The 16,693-nt window shown below is 35.8% G+C and overlaps 1 non-coding gene across 1 annotated transcript; it reads left to right on the forward strand.

Annotated features, from left to right (window-relative positions):
- The first annotated feature begins 3,337 nt into the window (after window positions 1–3,337).
- LOC111545623 lies at window positions 3,338–3,441 on the forward strand. The gene has a single exon (XR_002732516.1). It is a non-coding gene; the product is annotated as a U6 spliceosomal RNA (small nuclear RNA).
- The last annotated feature ends 13,252 nt before the right edge of the window (window positions 3,442–16,693 follow it).

Genomic DNA, 16,693 nt, shown 5'->3' on the forward strand with positions numbered 1-16,693 from the left:
CATACTCAGAGAACCCAAAAAGAATCTAGACAGATGGCTCTCCTGAGTTTCCCCAGTCTATTAGTATTAGATCACCCCTTTTTGTCCAATCATATTTCTACATGACTGTCCATACTTTGTTGAACCTTTCCCCTGTATCTTTTGATAATTTTCCCTGTATCTTTTATCTTCATTCCAAAGGCTCCTGTGTATATACGATGAATAAATCTGTATGCCTTTACTCTAATTAATCTGTGTTTTGTGAGTTGATTTTTCAGCAAAACATCAGGGGACCAAGGGAAAGCTCTCCCTTATCCCCTACAGTATCCAAAGCAAAAAAAAAATCAGTATGTCAAAAAGATACCTGCACTCCCATGTTTACTACTGCCCTAATCACAATAGCCAAGATATGGAATCAACCTAGGTGTCCAATAATAAATAGATGAAGAAAATGTGATATAGATGCACTATGGAATACTGTTCGGTCATAAAAGAGAATGAAATCCTGCCATTCACAGTAACATGGATGGAAGTGGAAGATAAGTGAAACAAGCTGCAAACAGAAAGTTAAACACCCTATGTTCTCATCCATGTGAAAGAAAAATAGTTGATCTCGTAGAAGTAAAAAGTAAAACAGAATACTAGAGGCTGAAAAGAGTAGAGGGAAGGGAGGGTTAGGAAGAGATTTGTTAACAGATACACAAAATTGGAGCTAGATAGGAGAAATAAGTTTTAGTGTTCTGTCCCACAGCAGAATGACTACAGTTAACAATAAATATTATATACTTTCAAATAGCTGGAATGAGGATATTGAAAATTCCCAACACAAAGAAATAACAAATGTTTGAGATGATGGATGTTACTTACCATGATTTGATCACTATATATCATATATATCAAATATATCAATATAACAGTGAAGTGACGGAAAGGATGAATTCATCACTATGTATGCCCTGGATATGTACAATTATTACTTGTCAATTAAAAAATCAATTTTAAAACGGCCATGAATATGAGTAACTGAATAAATAAATGCACACTTAACTGACCTTCAACCAAGTGCCAGGGACTGTGCTGTGTACTTACACAAAGGTTATCTTATTTGAACTTTCTAACTAGGTAAAGATTAAGTTTATTGTTCAGATGAGGAAACTGAAGTTTGTGATGCAAAATACTATTTTTATCATACCAGAACCATCCCAGGAGAACCTGAAGATCATAAAAAGATAAGCCATATTGTGCTAATCTGGAATATTCATAATAGCTGCTATTAACTTGATCTCTATGAAACAGTATAAAAGTTCCAAATAATTTAAACCAGATAACTTTTAGAACACAATCTACTTGTCTATTTAATATTATCAGTTTTATATTCTAAGTGTTAATTGTGTATACATTGATTTTCACAACAAAGATTTATATTATTTGGAAGTAGTATCTGTATCTTTTCTTTAAAATTCTGAAAGCGTCCAGTGTACTACTTGGTAAATAATGGATTTTATATGTTTGAAGATAATAATGAAAACTGCAATCACCAATATTTAGAACACACTCTCTGAATTCCAGGAATTCAGTTATAAAGGACTCTGGGAATAATATGCAACCCCTTTAATAGAAAAGTGAAGGAGGATGAATTCAGCTGTATCTAGACAAATTTTAGATGTTATTTAAAGGAAATGACACTAAATAGTACTGAATCTCATAGTAAGAAAGGTATATTTTTGAAATTTCCTTCAATTCTTTCAGTTTGACCAAGCAGAAAGTCTTGATTTAGCATTGATTGGTCTTTAATACCTCCATAACTTTTGCCTATATCCCTTTTTAACATAGAAAAATCTAAGACACAGAGAATTAGTAGATAACAGTATCTAACTAGTATCTGGCTAATGATTGTTTTATTTTCAGAATTTGCTGTGCTCTTTTTAGAGTCATATTGCTTTTTTACATTTTTGATAGTGTTAGAATGTTTCTTTTTTAAATGGGGGAATGAGGAATGATTACTTAAGAGGTATGGGGTGTTTTTATGGGGTGATGAAACTTTTGAAACTAGAGAATTGGTGGTTGCAACACTGTGAATACACTAAATACCAATGATTGTTTGCTTTAAATGATTAATGTCTGAAGTTAATTGCAAATTTTTTAATTATTTGGAATAAATAAATCCATTTCTAACAATTTAAAAAACAATATGGTGATGTATACATATGACAAGAATTATAAAAGTAGTATGCAAATAAGTGAATTTTGGGAAATAGACTTACCTCGAGAAATTGGATTGGAATGGTATAGATGAGATTTCTAGAGGTAGAGTGTAAGAAGCTGATGGGTAGAGCCTTGCAAACTAATTCTGGTAGCTTTTCAAGATACCAATCTGATAAATTTTAGCCTCAGGTGATTTCTAGTGGCATACCAGATGTCTTCAAGGGCTTAGGCAAAAATCCTGAGGCAAATAAAACATCTTCTACATCCATCTGCTTTCTGTTCTAAATCTCTGCAGCCCCTCTTCCTCTCCGTCACCATTCAAGTGTACACTGTGTTCATGATGACCTCTGCTCATTCAACACCCTAAATCATTTTTTCTGTTTTCAATTCTTTAGTCCAACTACTGTTTTCAAAGTGTAGGCTTTAGCTATGTTTGAAAAGGGTTAATATTAGCCTTGCCTATCTCACAAGGCTTCTGAAAAGATCAAATTATATTTGAGGCATGCTCTAGAAGTGTTTTTCAAATTCTGGATTCTTACTCATTAGTGGGTCCTAAAATCAATGTAATAGGTTATGATCAGTACTTTAAACATGGAACAAATCGGGATACAAAAAAATGGAGTGCACACTGCAACAGGAATTGCTATGGTTAGCTCCTTTTTAAGTTTCATATATGCCTGTGTGTCTGTGCAAAGATATGTGTATAGTCAGTCACAATATAAAATGTTAATTTTCTGTGATTAAAAAAATACAGCTTTATAAGACAGGTATAATAGGTCTTTTCTGCTATATTTTCAAACAGAAAGCATATAAAAACTGTTTTTCAGAATAAAACAGAGTTACTATCTGACAAATGCAGTGATTGGCTCCTTAGCCACCTGCCCCATGACCATCAATGCAGCATCAGTGTTTACTACCCAGGTTAAAGCCTTGATGGCAAAAAACAACAAAGCAGCAAAAAAACAAAACAAACAAAAACAGACTACTCAGTGAAAACACCACTCAATGAGAATAGTCCTTTCTGTAATTAACTATAAAAAATTGGGGAAGTAACTTTAAAATTATATCTGAATTAGGATTTGATCCTTGCATAACTTTGTAGGCTAAAGCTGAAAGCCATAAAAACTGATAAAGAACAAAACTGGTAAACACAGTGTTCACGGCAGCATATATACTAAAACTGGAATGATACAGAGAAGATTACCATGGCCCCTGCGCAAGGATGACATGCAAATTTGTGAAGCATTCCACATTTTTAAGACAGTTTTGTATCATTTTGCGGACTATTACCGGTTTAAATCTGTGCTATTAAAAAAAAAAAAAAAAAAAACCTGGTAAATATTTAAAAATATTCTAAAAGGTTGAGGTTTAACAGAATCTTGCAAAGCTCTTTATTTTGGAACTAACATATTATAATAAACATTTCTGAACAGTTTTAAGAAATTTGATAAATTACTATGGCTTGGGTAATTAGTAGAAGAAAAAACAAAACAAAACAAAACAGGGAGGACTCACTGCAGCACAAAGAGCTTTGGAGTACAAATCATCACTGGTTGCATCACTTCTCCAGTTGCAATGAATCAAAGAGCAGGTTAAAAGAGAATGCACACAGACCAGAGAACTGTTTCACATTTTTGGCTCAGACTTCACTTTGTGTATATAAAAAGCCCTACTAGTGGCTCTATTAAGTGAACATTTAACATTTACTATTTTGTTTATAATAGTTAAAACAGTAATGTTTGGCCTTGTCCGCTTACAAAATAAATCATAGCTGTCCTGATGCTGAGAAACATGGCTCAGGAAATATCTCTACTAGAGAGAGGCATCCCTTATATAGGCTTTTTAGAGACTATAGTCATCCTGCAGAGAGTCTGACCATTTTAGATGACATAGCCCTATCTAGATAACCATAGAGGACTAATTGTGCTTTGTAACATGTCAAAAGTTTTTCTGTTTTTTGTTTGTTTGTTTGTTTAAGAATTAGGGAGTATTTACTCCATATTGCCAAATGATACCAGATAATAACAAAAATAAAATTAACTGATCAAAATTGGCTAGAATAACACAAATTCAAAACATGCTTCCCCTATTTCATGGAACCCAAATTCTTCACTCTCAAAGAGTCCATTAACCATTAAAAAATAAGGAACCATGACAGGGAATGAGCAAATGTGTTCTATGAAATCATTTTCCAAATTAAATTATCTATTTTATATGATTGCCCAGATCTTTTTTTTAAAAGGCATAATTTAAAACATTGTAAAAAAAAAAATGAGCCTACATTATCCATTTGCTAGCTCTGGCTTCAAAAAATCTTCAGAATCCAAACATTACCTTCACCACTAAAACCCCTGTCCAGGAATTTACCTTTATGTCTAAAATAGCCCCTCATCTGTCACCCTGCTTCCACCACTCTCTCCCTGTAGTTATTCTCCGTGCAGAACAGCCAGAATGATTCTTTTAAAAATGTAACTTGAATAATGCCAGTCCTCTCCTAAAATCCATATAATGACTTCTCATTACCCTCAGAAGAGTGTCTAAATTCTACATAGCCAAAACAGCCCTATTTGATCTGATATATCCACCCACCTCAACCTTTTTCCACTTCCTCCTTCACTTTTCCCTATGTGAAGGCTGAAGCTGGTAGATCACTTGAGGTCAGGAGTTCGAGACCAGCCTGGCCAACATGATGAAACCCCATCTCTACTAAAACCATGAAAATTAGCCAAGCTTGGTGGTGGGCACCTGGTTATCCCAGCTCCTTGGGAGGCTGAGGTAGGAGAATCACTTGAACCCCAGAGGCGGAGGTTGCAGTGAGCCGAAATTGAACCACTGCACTCCAGCATGGGCAACACAGCAGGACTCAGTCTCAAAACAAACAAACAAATAAAATCTTACTTTTTTAAATAAATTTTTAAAAATTTTGACCTTTATATTTTGACTACATTCAAGTCACTAAATAGTGACAAAGTGAAATTACATCCTTCTCTTCAATCTGCTTATTCAATATAACGAAAATATAAGATTATATTAACTGCTTGCTTATATTTACACATTTGACTCTATAACAGCATCTCTTACGGATATATTTTAAACTGAAGTTTTTGGTTCATGATTGATTTCCATTTTTTCTGTCCTAAATATCAATACACATCCATAAATATTCATATGTTTTCTATTCTGCCATGTTTAGCAGAAAATTTTAATTCTTCCAACTTTATTTGTGAGCTCCAATGTTTTCAGAAGACTTTTAAAAATCTTTATAAGTAAATACTTATGTTAATTCAATTTTTCTTCTGGCTTCCTCAAGCAACTTTGATCAATATGTAATCATATTAATCTACAAAGTTTTATACATAATGTTTTCATCAGTTACATTTTTCCCTTCTATATGTTAATATCTATGCATCTACGCAGTGTATATGTTTTACCTTTTAAGTATACTGCACAAGGTCTATATTTTAAAATTAGACTATGAAAGCCAGGACTTCTGAGGATACAATTTAAGTATCTACAGTGCAGGTAAATAAAGCTCTTGAGATTTAATTCAACAAATACTTATCAAGTCCCTGCTACGCATGGTTTACATACCAACAGATCCAAAGGTAAGGAAGAAAAAATTCTCACCCCCAAAGAGCTCGTAACAGTGACATATAAACTTTTGTGTCCTTAGCCAACTTAGGCAAGGCACAGATTACCTACTTCACCCATTCCCATATTTCAGTGGCAAAAGAACTCAGGACTAAAAGTTCCACTGTACATGAAATATTGAAAAAAATTATAATCCATTTTAATAAGAATATAGATCACCCACTTTTTAAACATCTTTATCAAATTATAATTTAAGACCATAAAATTCACCCATTTTAAGTGTGCAACTGAATGATTTTTAGTTAATTTACAGAGTTGTACAACCATCACCACAATCTTGTTTTAGAATATTCCCAACAGAGTCATTTATGTTTGAACCATATAGCAGTGAAATTTTAGAGTGCATATTCTAGAGTCAGAGTTCCTGGCTCCAAAACTTACTAGATGCATGACCTTAGATGAGTTGTTAAACCCTTCACTGCTGTACTTCAGTTTTCTCATCTAAAATATGTAGTTAATGGTAGTACTTAATTCACAATATTGTTCTGAGGGTTAAATGAATTAAAACATATACAAAACACTTGAAACGGTCCCTGGAACAAAGTAAGTGTTCACTAAGTATCGCTTATTGTTAAAACTATATGCTTTAAAATCTAATTATTGGAAAACAACAGGCTAAAAATACTACTGATGCAAATAGGTAGTATTTAGCCTATCTATTTATAGCCTACATACTGATGGCTAAAGCAAACAAACAACTTATAAAATGCACTTATTTGATAGTAAGTTTAAGGAACAATAATTTAAAATTTAAAAACAACAATAAAGCAATTGAAAACCAAACTCATTTAACATAAAACCTATAATGCTCTGATAGCATTCACTCATTTATTCAACAAATATTTAATAACATTTAATACGTCATGCTCATCTTGGACACAGAGAAACAGCAAATAAGACAAAAAGTCCCTGACCATATTAATCTTAAAGAGAAACAAAATAAACAACCAGGCAAACTAAAAATAAAACAAAATATTTTCAGGGTTAATATCCCTAGATATGTAATCTTTTAGTCCCTAACAGAGCATCATAGAGGGAATGGCATGTGATTGGGCCTTCTTCAATGAATGTTGGATAGTGGATGGTGGCCATTTCTACCAGCAGTGGGGGGCTTGTGGGAGAGGCATACAGGATGGAGTGTTTACTATAGGAAAAGGCACCAAGGCAGTAAATCAGATGATAATCATAAGGGAACAAAGTATAATCTAGTCTGAGTAAAAAGTTTTTTTATTTAGGCTGGGTGCAGTGGCTCCCATCTGTAATCTCAGCGCTTTGGGAAGCTGAGGTGGGTGGATCACTTGAGGTCAGGAGTTTGAGACCAGCCTGGTCAACATGGCGAAAAGCTATCTCTACAAAAATTAGCTGGGCATGGTGGAGAGCGACTGGAGGCTGAGGTGGGAGAATCACTTGAATCTGGGAGGTAGAGGCTGCAGTAAGCCAGGATTGTACCACTGCACTCCAGCCTGGATGAGTGAGACCCTGTGTTAAAAAAAAGTGTTTTATGGAGAAAGTTATGAAAGATACTCAAAGGTTGGAAAAAGGTATAAACTGAAAGGCTAGAAGTGTCAGTCTGAGAAAATTTGAACTTTATTCCGCATATGACAAGTACTGAAGTAGTAAGTATTGCGTTTAACGTGATTTAAACCAGGGCTAGGTTTATCAGAACACGGACAGAGAAAGGTGAGGATATCCAGCATCGCAAGTTAAAGATGATGAAAATATGAAGTAGAAAGAAAGTGAGAGATGAAATTGAGGGAGTGGGTGTGAGAAACACTAAAACACAGAACTGATAAGACTGACAACTGGTTACAGGAGGTAAAGAATATTCTGAAGTTCTAAATGGAAAAATAATAAAAATAGCAAAGTCAAAAGAAAGAATGAGTTCTAAAAGAGACAGGTTGTGTTTTGGGTATATTAAGCTTAAGTTCTGGCATATAATCCCAGTGGGTTGTTCCACATGTAGCTGAACGTATGTCTGGAATGAATAATGCTTAGGACAGAGTTAAGAAGATTTGGTGAGCAGTCACTAAAAGCAATATTACTGAACTTAAAATATTTCATCACCTCAACAGAAAAATGAGAAAGACGACATCCCTTTGCACTAATACAGAATCCAAGGTCTTACATTTGAGCAACTGTCTTACCAACATCCCAAATTACATGGTCCTATTATTCTTGTGTCACGTGTTTCCTATTGTATTCCCTGTGAGTAAAATCTTCTCTATATTCCTGGTGTCCTGAAATTTCATGACGCATAGCTTGGTGTGCGTCTTTTTCATTCTTTCCAGATGAGTCCTTCCTCTCTGGAAAGTCATGTTTTTTCAGTTCTGAGACCTCTTTATTTTTAGTAACTCTTTCTTATCTAATTCCATCCTTCCTCTCCTGTATTTTCATTAGAACTTTCTAGTCAAATACTAGACCCTGAATTGACACTGTAAGTTTCCTATCTTTTTTCTATCACTGTCTTTTATTCTACTTTCTAGGTTTCCTCGACTATATTTATATACACTCTCCAGGAGATTTTAATATTCCTAGGGATTCCTTCCCTTATACTCCAATCAAATATTTACTTTGCAAGAGATCTTCCTTAATCTCTTAACATTCAGATTTTTTGGTAGTAATCTGCTTTAGTTTCTTGGTTGTACTAGTCTCTATTTTCTCTCTGAGAATATCAATTATAGGGTTTTTTTCCTTGAAAATTTCTTCAGTTTTCTACATTACCTCTCTCTCCTCTGACTTACTTATTTTGTTTAGTATAAGTTTCTGTATTCCATGTTAGAGGATTTCCCCAAATGTCTGGTGATCCCATGTCTACCATTAATTACCTAAGAGAAAAGCACTAAAAGCCAAATTAGAAACTCTATGTCGGGGTCAAATTCTTTTTCTGTAAGGGGCCACATAGTAAGTATCTTTGGCTTTGAGGATCATATCCTCTGTTGCAGCTACTCAACTCTGCTAATATGATACAAAAGCAGTCACAGATAATATACAAATGAATGAGCAAGGCTGTTATAATAAAATGTATGGACACTGAAATTTGAATTTCATGTAATTTTCATGTGTCACAAAATATTTTTATTTTGATTTTCTGAATCCATTATGATAGGCTGAGTAACACTCCCAAAGATTTCCACATTTGAGTCCCTGGAACCTGTTAATATATTACCTTATGTGGCAAAGGGAAATTAAGGTTTCAGATTGATTTAATGCTGCTAATCAGCTGACCTTAAAATAGGGAGATTATCCTAGATTATCTGAGTAGGCTAGATGTAATCACAAGGGTCTTTAAAAAGTGGCAGAGGGAAGCAGAACAGAAGGTCGCAGTGTTATGATGTAAGAAGGACTCAACAACGTTGCTGGCCTTGATGATGAAGGAAGCTGCCAGGAGCCAAGATATAAGGGTGGCCTCTAGAAACTGGAAAAGCAAGGAAACAGATTCTCCGTGGAGCCTCCTGAAAGGAACAATGTCCTGCTAACACCTTGATTTGAGCCCAATGAGACTTTAGCCTATAGAATTGTATGATAATACATTTCTATTATTTTAGCCACTAAATTTGTGGTAGTTTGTTGCAGCAGCCATAGAAAAATAATACAACCATCTAAAAATGTAAAAACCACTCTTAGCTTGCCATACAAAAACAGGTAGTGGGCTAGATTTGGTACATGGCCATAGTTTTTCTGACCCTTAATATAGACTCTTAAGCCAGACTGCCTGGGATTGAACCTCAGTTATGCCACATACGAACTGTAGTTTTCAGTAGGCAAGTCAATTTCTTTGTTTCTGGGTTTTTGTTTTTTTTTTAATCGATAATGATAGCATTTATAGCATAGAGTTGCCGTGTGGATTAAATAAAATATTACAAGTGCTTAAAATATTGCCTGGCTCACAGTAAGTACTCAGTAAGTACAATAATAATAATAATAATAACAAAAACAACAATAATAACAACAAAGGGGAAGAAGGAGAGGACAAACAACTGTACATGAAGATTTTCTTTGCCTGGAATATAGGGTCTCTTCATTAGGCCCACTTTAAAAGTAATTCTTTTGTCTTCTGTGATGGTAGAGGGAGAGCAGTGATTTGGCTGCACAGCGCGGAGGAAGGAATTATAAGACAAATCAGTTTGTCTTTTACAGGCTTCTCCTACCACGGCTAAGGTTTCAGCTTTCTCTAGGTAGCTAAGTCACATACCATTTATGCATCTGGCTTCCACCTTACAAATGAATCTTGATATCTCTTTTCTGCTATCATCTCCTCTCTAATTCTCTTCATCCATTTGGGTTATGCTTTAAAATAGGCCTTTCCTGTCACTTTAGTGAGGTTTCAGGAGGAAGCATGGTTGAACAAATGTGTTTAACCTGCCATGTTTTAACTGGAAGTCTTAAATTATTATATATTCATAGTCTTAAAAAACAAGGATAATAATCATCCATATTTTTCAAAAACCTTTTACCCTAACTTTTTCAAAAGCCAGTATTTTTTCATTTAGTAAATGTTGCTTCTAACAGCATGTGTGACAAAAGCATTTACAGGAGCATTTTATAAGAGCATTATTTACAAGAGCATTATTATTAAAACTTTATATAACTCTATGAAAATAATTGACAAATTATTAGTGCCTGCAAGTAATTTGCAGTTCTGATGGTTATTTTTGTGTTCAAAATCAATGATATACTTTTTTGGAAATGTAACCATTGAAAAATAGGCATGTGAAAGCACTATAGAATAGTTAATATGTCATACGTGTTCTGTTGAATATTTGTAAAAAGGTCATTATAATTCATGTATCTACTCAGGCATAACTAAAACGTAGATCCATAGCATTGTTACTTATTGATGGTAGTTATATTTGCATAAAATGAATGACTGGTTGGAGCAAAGCACCTACACTCTTTATCTTCCTAAACCAAACCTTTAGTCACCAAGAAATCCGTCAAACTTGGATTCGTAAGATGTTCACAGCCAGAGTTAAATAGTATCTTTAGGTCTAACTTTACCATTCTACAAAAACTGTAAGTAGCCTAGGAGTTAAAAAGAAAAAAGAGGAAGACCAGTAGTTATTAAGAACCTGTTATGTGCATGTCCTATCTGAATGTTTTACAGATATTACCTAATATAATCCTCAAAATAACATGACATGGGGGGATCATGCCCTCATTTTGTAAATAAAGAAAATGAGAAGCACAAGAGTTTAGGAAAGTCAGGACTCACAGACACGAAATCTGAAGTAAAATATAATGTAATTGTATATCTCAGGTGTCATCTATAAAATGTGCTATAGAACTATGCAGTAGACATTTAGCTGTCAATAATATACATATATATTCTTCTAGATTCCCAGCATTAAGTCTATTAAAGGGACAAAACTTTGAATTTCTAGCATTGCTCTTTATATTTCACACAGAGATAGATGATCTTTTTTCTCAAAAGAAGATACCAGAAACATTCTCTAAATCATTTGGTATTAAAAAAAATTGTTTAAAAAGTAAAATATAGTTTTTTTTCCCTACAACTACTCTCTCTCCTTATAGTGAATACTGTGCTACTTTAACTTGAACACCTATTATTAGGTAAAAGTTGTGAATTATTGTTAAATGATCAGTCTTTGCAGAAAGAAAGGAGAAGACACCGAGCTGAGGTCATTAGTCTGGGCTGCAAGCACAGTCTTAGCCATTGGAGGTCATGTTTAACTTATACAAGTCTTTGATGATATCACTATCAGGGAAATAAAGGATATTTATCGACTATAGAATAATCAGAATTTAAAAAGCTCTCCATACATCATTCCCAAGATTCATAGCTAAAATGGTATGTCAAAGAAGTTTTTTTTTTTTTTAAAAAGGCTGAAATCAAAATATTCTCAAATGAAAATTTTGAAATGAAACGAGTTCTTCAAGCATCTTCACAGTTGCAGATGGCAGTAAATAATGAATAACTATGTAATAAAATGTTTTCCAAATCAAAGTCATATGACTTTAAAATTATGCAACAGATGACAACTTTATCACAAACAAGACTGGAAGCATTATATGCTAAAAATATTTCAACGCATTATTTTTTTTTAAATCTCCAAAATCATGAATACCAACAGCTTAACACTCAGTTTAGGGAGTTTAGATTGCTCTAATAGCTAATAATGAAAAATATAAAGAAAATATTAAGAGCACGCTGTCATAAAATTCTTCCTTCTTGCTAATAATCTGGCTAAGTACACAAACATAGAGAACCTCCATAAAAGTAAATACTGCTAGATGGGTGGATCACGAGGTCAGGAGATCGAGACCATCCTGGCTAACACGGTGAAACCCCATCTCTACTAAAAAACACAAAAAACTAGCCAGGTGTGGTGGCGGGCACCTGTAGTCCCAGCTACTCGGGAGGCTGAGGCAGGAGAATGGCATGAACCCGGGAGGCGGAGCTTGCAGTAAGCTGAGATCCGACCACTGCACTCCAGCCCGGGTGACAGAGCGAGACAGCGTCTCAAAAAAAAAAAAAAAAGTAAATATTGCTTTCATTTTTAGTGGTTATGACAGCTTCATAAGAATATCCCAAAAGCAACAAAAAGACGCAATTACCAGCCATTAAAAAAATATCACTACAGAAAGTAGTTAACAAATAGTATGAGAATTTGCCTTAAATTAGTTTACTCGAGGTGTGAGAGAAGAATGTTCAAAGCTGCATTACGAAAATTTAACCAAAAAACTACTAAATTTTTTAATTGTGAAAATTATTGTTAATGTAAGGCACAGCAGATGGTGTCCAACAGTGAGGAGTGACTTCTAAGAGACTTTAAGTAACTTAAGGGCACCCAGGGACTCAAGTGCCACCTTTCCCACAAAACATTATCTTTATTCTGCTTTACTTTTCTTTCATTATATCAAATTAGCTTGCTGGTGATTCTAAAGAGAAGATTCAAGAGTGTTTTGGGAAGTAAGAATCTCAAAAGATGCTTTAGTATCATTTTTATATGCAGAATAGCTCACTATTTCTGCTTTGTTTAGTAAACAATGAATATTATTACTCTGTAACCCCCATTAATCCTGTTGCTCATCCAAACTGTGCACCTTTCAGAGGCCCTATGACTCCCCACCTGACCTCTGCCTTCCCTAACTCTTCCATATGATGGGCATTATACAAAGCAGTACCTGGTCATAAATTACCTCACAGATCATTCCCTGAATTTTTTACAAACTACTTACAGGTTTAAATTTCTTTTGTCTTATTCTCAGTGAGGTGACAGTTCCTCAAAAATACCAGTTGAAATGTTCCAGATGTGAAGAGATACAGAAATACAGATATGGAGAAAACCACAAAAGGATACCGATCAGGTAATTTACAAGCATTAAGGGATTGAGAATGGGACAATGACGTAGGAGAGGAGTGGTATAGAATAAAATAATAATAAACCAAAAAACCAACATTTTTTGAAAAGCACATATTTCATGTAGGTAAAATTACAGGATCCCATTTAAATAACGACATTTTGAAAAAAAGCAAAGAAATCAAGCTATATCTACTATTTTATGCTTTCAAATTTAAAAAGCAAGCTTCAAATTCTCTCTACATAAAAACAAAACTTTTTGTTTCTTTTTTTTTTTTGTTTGAGACGGCGTCTTGCTCTGTCGTCCAGGCTGCAGTGCAGTGGCATGATCTTGGTTCACTGCAACCTCCACCTCCCAGATTCAAGCGATTCTCCTGCCTCAGCCTCCCACGTAGCTGGGACTACGGGCACCCACCGCCACGCCTGGCTAATCTTTTTTGTATTTTTAGTGGAGACGGGGTTTCACCATGTTGGCCAGGCTGGTCTCGAACTCCTGACCTTGTGATCCGCCTACCTCGGCTTCCCAAACTGCTGGGATTACAGGCGTGGGGCACTGCGCCCAATCTATGTATCTGTAAATACATGTATTAATAAGAAGAAGGGTGTAGAATGACATAAAGTAATCTTTTAACATGGGTTATCTGGCAGCAACTGGAGACATTTAAAGATTTGCTGTGTGCTGGATATTTGTCTCTTCTTCATGTTTGTTGTCTCATTTGCCAGAAGTTGATTTCCTGATATGATTACTGTCTTTGTCTCAGATTCCTCTGTTCCACTTTCTGGCATGGCTGAAAATGGGGGCACTGAACAGCCAACTGAGCTGAGGAAATCATGCGGCTTTCTTGGTAAGGCATTGTGCTGTGTGGTGATTTTCCCAAAGGAACAGCCCAAGAATCTGGGCAAGGGCTTGCAGGCCAAAAGGGCAATAGGAGGCCGTCAGATAGAGGGGGGGTCAAGTTGCTAGTGGTGCCTATTGCAAAATCAAACAACCTCAAATACTATTCCCTTCCATCACCTGTGTCTAGGGAGAGCAACACTCCATGAATAAAATGAATCCCAATTTTCCTGACAAAAACTTAGCCTACAATCAGTAATTGCAAGATAAGAAAATACAGTATGTAATTTTAGTCAAGAGTCTAGTATATTGTAGATTCCTGATAGATACTAAAACACAGAAACAGTGCTTTGTGCAAAGTCAAAGAATAAATCTGATAGGCATTTTGGTATGAAGAGAAGTTATTAGGTATTCATGAGACTATACATGCTGAATTATTTGAAAACCCAGAAATTATAAAGAGACATGAACATAGTTTTAAAAAATTTGCCTGTTATTAGCAAATCCAAAATCAGTCACATATACAGATTAATATATTTATATATCATTAAGAATATACCAAAGACTACCTCAATATCTTTCTCCTCTCCCCCTACCCCAAAACTCATACACATACCCAACTCATCTCACTGTGTATTCATATAACTAGGATAGTTTTTTAATGCTACTATTCATTAAATGTATTCTTAGAACTAAACTGACCATCTCATTTTATGTTACTATTTTAGAATCCATCCATCCATTCATTCATTCAACAAATAGTTACTGAAGGTCTGGTATATAGTAGGCACTGTCTTTGCTCTGGGAATATGGCAGGGAGTAGAACAGACAGCAGTCCTTTCCCTCATGCAGCCAATATCCTACTAGAAGGAAACAGCCAATAAAGAGGGCCAGGTGCAGCGGCTCACGCCTGTCATACCAGCACTTGGGGAGGCCAAGGTGGGAAGACTGCTTAAGTCCAGGAGTTCAAGACCAGTCTGGGCAACATAGTGAGCCCTCCATCTCTATAAAAAAGTAAGAAAATTAGCTGGGCATAGTGGCGCACACCCATGGTCTCAGCTACTCGAGAGGCCGAAGCAGGAGGATCAACTGAGCCTGGGAAGTCAAGACCACAGTGAGTTGTAATCGTGCCACTGCACTCTAGCCTGAGTAACAAGAGTGAGAACTTGTCTCAAAAGTTTAGAAGAAAAAAAAAGTGAAACATACAGTATAGCAGGTCAGACAGCTATCAGCACTATGGAAGAAAATAAAAGGGGTAGAGAGTACCACGGCAGAGAGAAGACTGCAATTTTAAATGTGGTGTAGTCAGGATAGGTCTTACTGAGAAGAAATTTCAGTCCTCTGAACTGAAAGAGGAGAGAGAAAATGCCATATGAATAGTGTTGCAGAATGGCCAGGGGTGGTGGCTCACACCTGTAATCCCAGCACTTTGGGAGGCCAAGGCAGGCGGATCACGAGGTCAGGAGTTTGAGACCAGCCTGGCCAATATGGTGAAACCCCATCTCTACTAAAAATACAAAAATTAGCCAGGTGTGGTGGCGTATGCCTGTAGTCCCAGCTACTCTGTAGGCTGAGGCAGAAGAACCACTTGAATCCGGGAGGCAGAGGTAACAGTGAGCCGAGACTGCACCACTGCACTCCAGCCTGGGGGACAGAGCAAGACTCTGTCTTAAAAAAAAGAGTGTTGCAGACTGACAGGTTCAACATGTGCAAAATCAGAGTGCATGCTGTTACCACTCCAATGTCATCTCCCACTATTCTGTCCCCCTCTCTCACATCATGCTAAGGCAACAGATGACTTGCTGTTGCTCAAACTATGCCGGTGAATGGGAAGCAGAGAACCAAGGAGGCAATGCAGATCCACAGAAGCTTCTCTGAAGAGGACTTCTTCTCACATGAAAGGCTGACCATCATTATACGAATAAAAACAATCTTGGGCAAACAACCACTCCTCTTGAGGAGCAATGTTCAGTGAACTTTCTGCAATGATGGAAATGGTCTATATTGTCCATTAAGTAGCCACTGGTCACATGATACTACTGGGTACCTAAAAAGTGGCCAGTGTGATTGAGAAACTGAAATTCTAATTGTATTTTATTTTAATTAAAACTAAAGTAGTCAAATGTGGCTAGTGGCTAGTGTACTGACCAATATAATTCTAGAGTAAAAGTAGGTCTTGACAACACAGAAATACATCATTAATAGAGATACCTTACTTCTAAAGAAATATGTTTTGTTTAATTTACTAAAGTTCAAGTTCGTCTAATGAAAATTCTAGGATTAAATACGGCAATTATGAATGTTTTACTTAATCATCTCAAAATACAGATTAACCATTATCTGTCATATAATTATTTAACTACTGCATGGAAAAACTATTGTTATTGGGCATTCTCACTTCAGCTTTAGTGTTTCCCTGTGGATGGTTTTTTTTCTTGCTGAAAAAAAAGTTAAGAAATTTTTTAAAAATCCAGGTTGGGTGCAGTGGTTCACACCTGTAATCCCAGCATGTTGGGAGGCCAAGGTGGGTGGATCCCTGAGGTCAGGAGTTTGAGACCAGCCTGGACAACATGGTGAAACACCATCTCTACTAAAACTACAAAAACTAACTGGGTGTGGTGGTACACACCTGTATGTAATCCCAGCTACTCGGGAGGCTGAGGCATGAGAATTGCCTGAACCCGGGAGGCAGAGGTTGCAG

Source organism: Piliocolobus tephrosceles, chromosome 4, assembly GCF_002776525.5.
Source record: "Piliocolobus tephrosceles isolate RC106 chromosome 4, ASM277652v3, whole genome shotgun sequence".
Lineage (NCBI taxonomy): Eukaryota > Metazoa > Chordata > Mammalia > Primates > Cercopithecidae > Piliocolobus > Piliocolobus tephrosceles.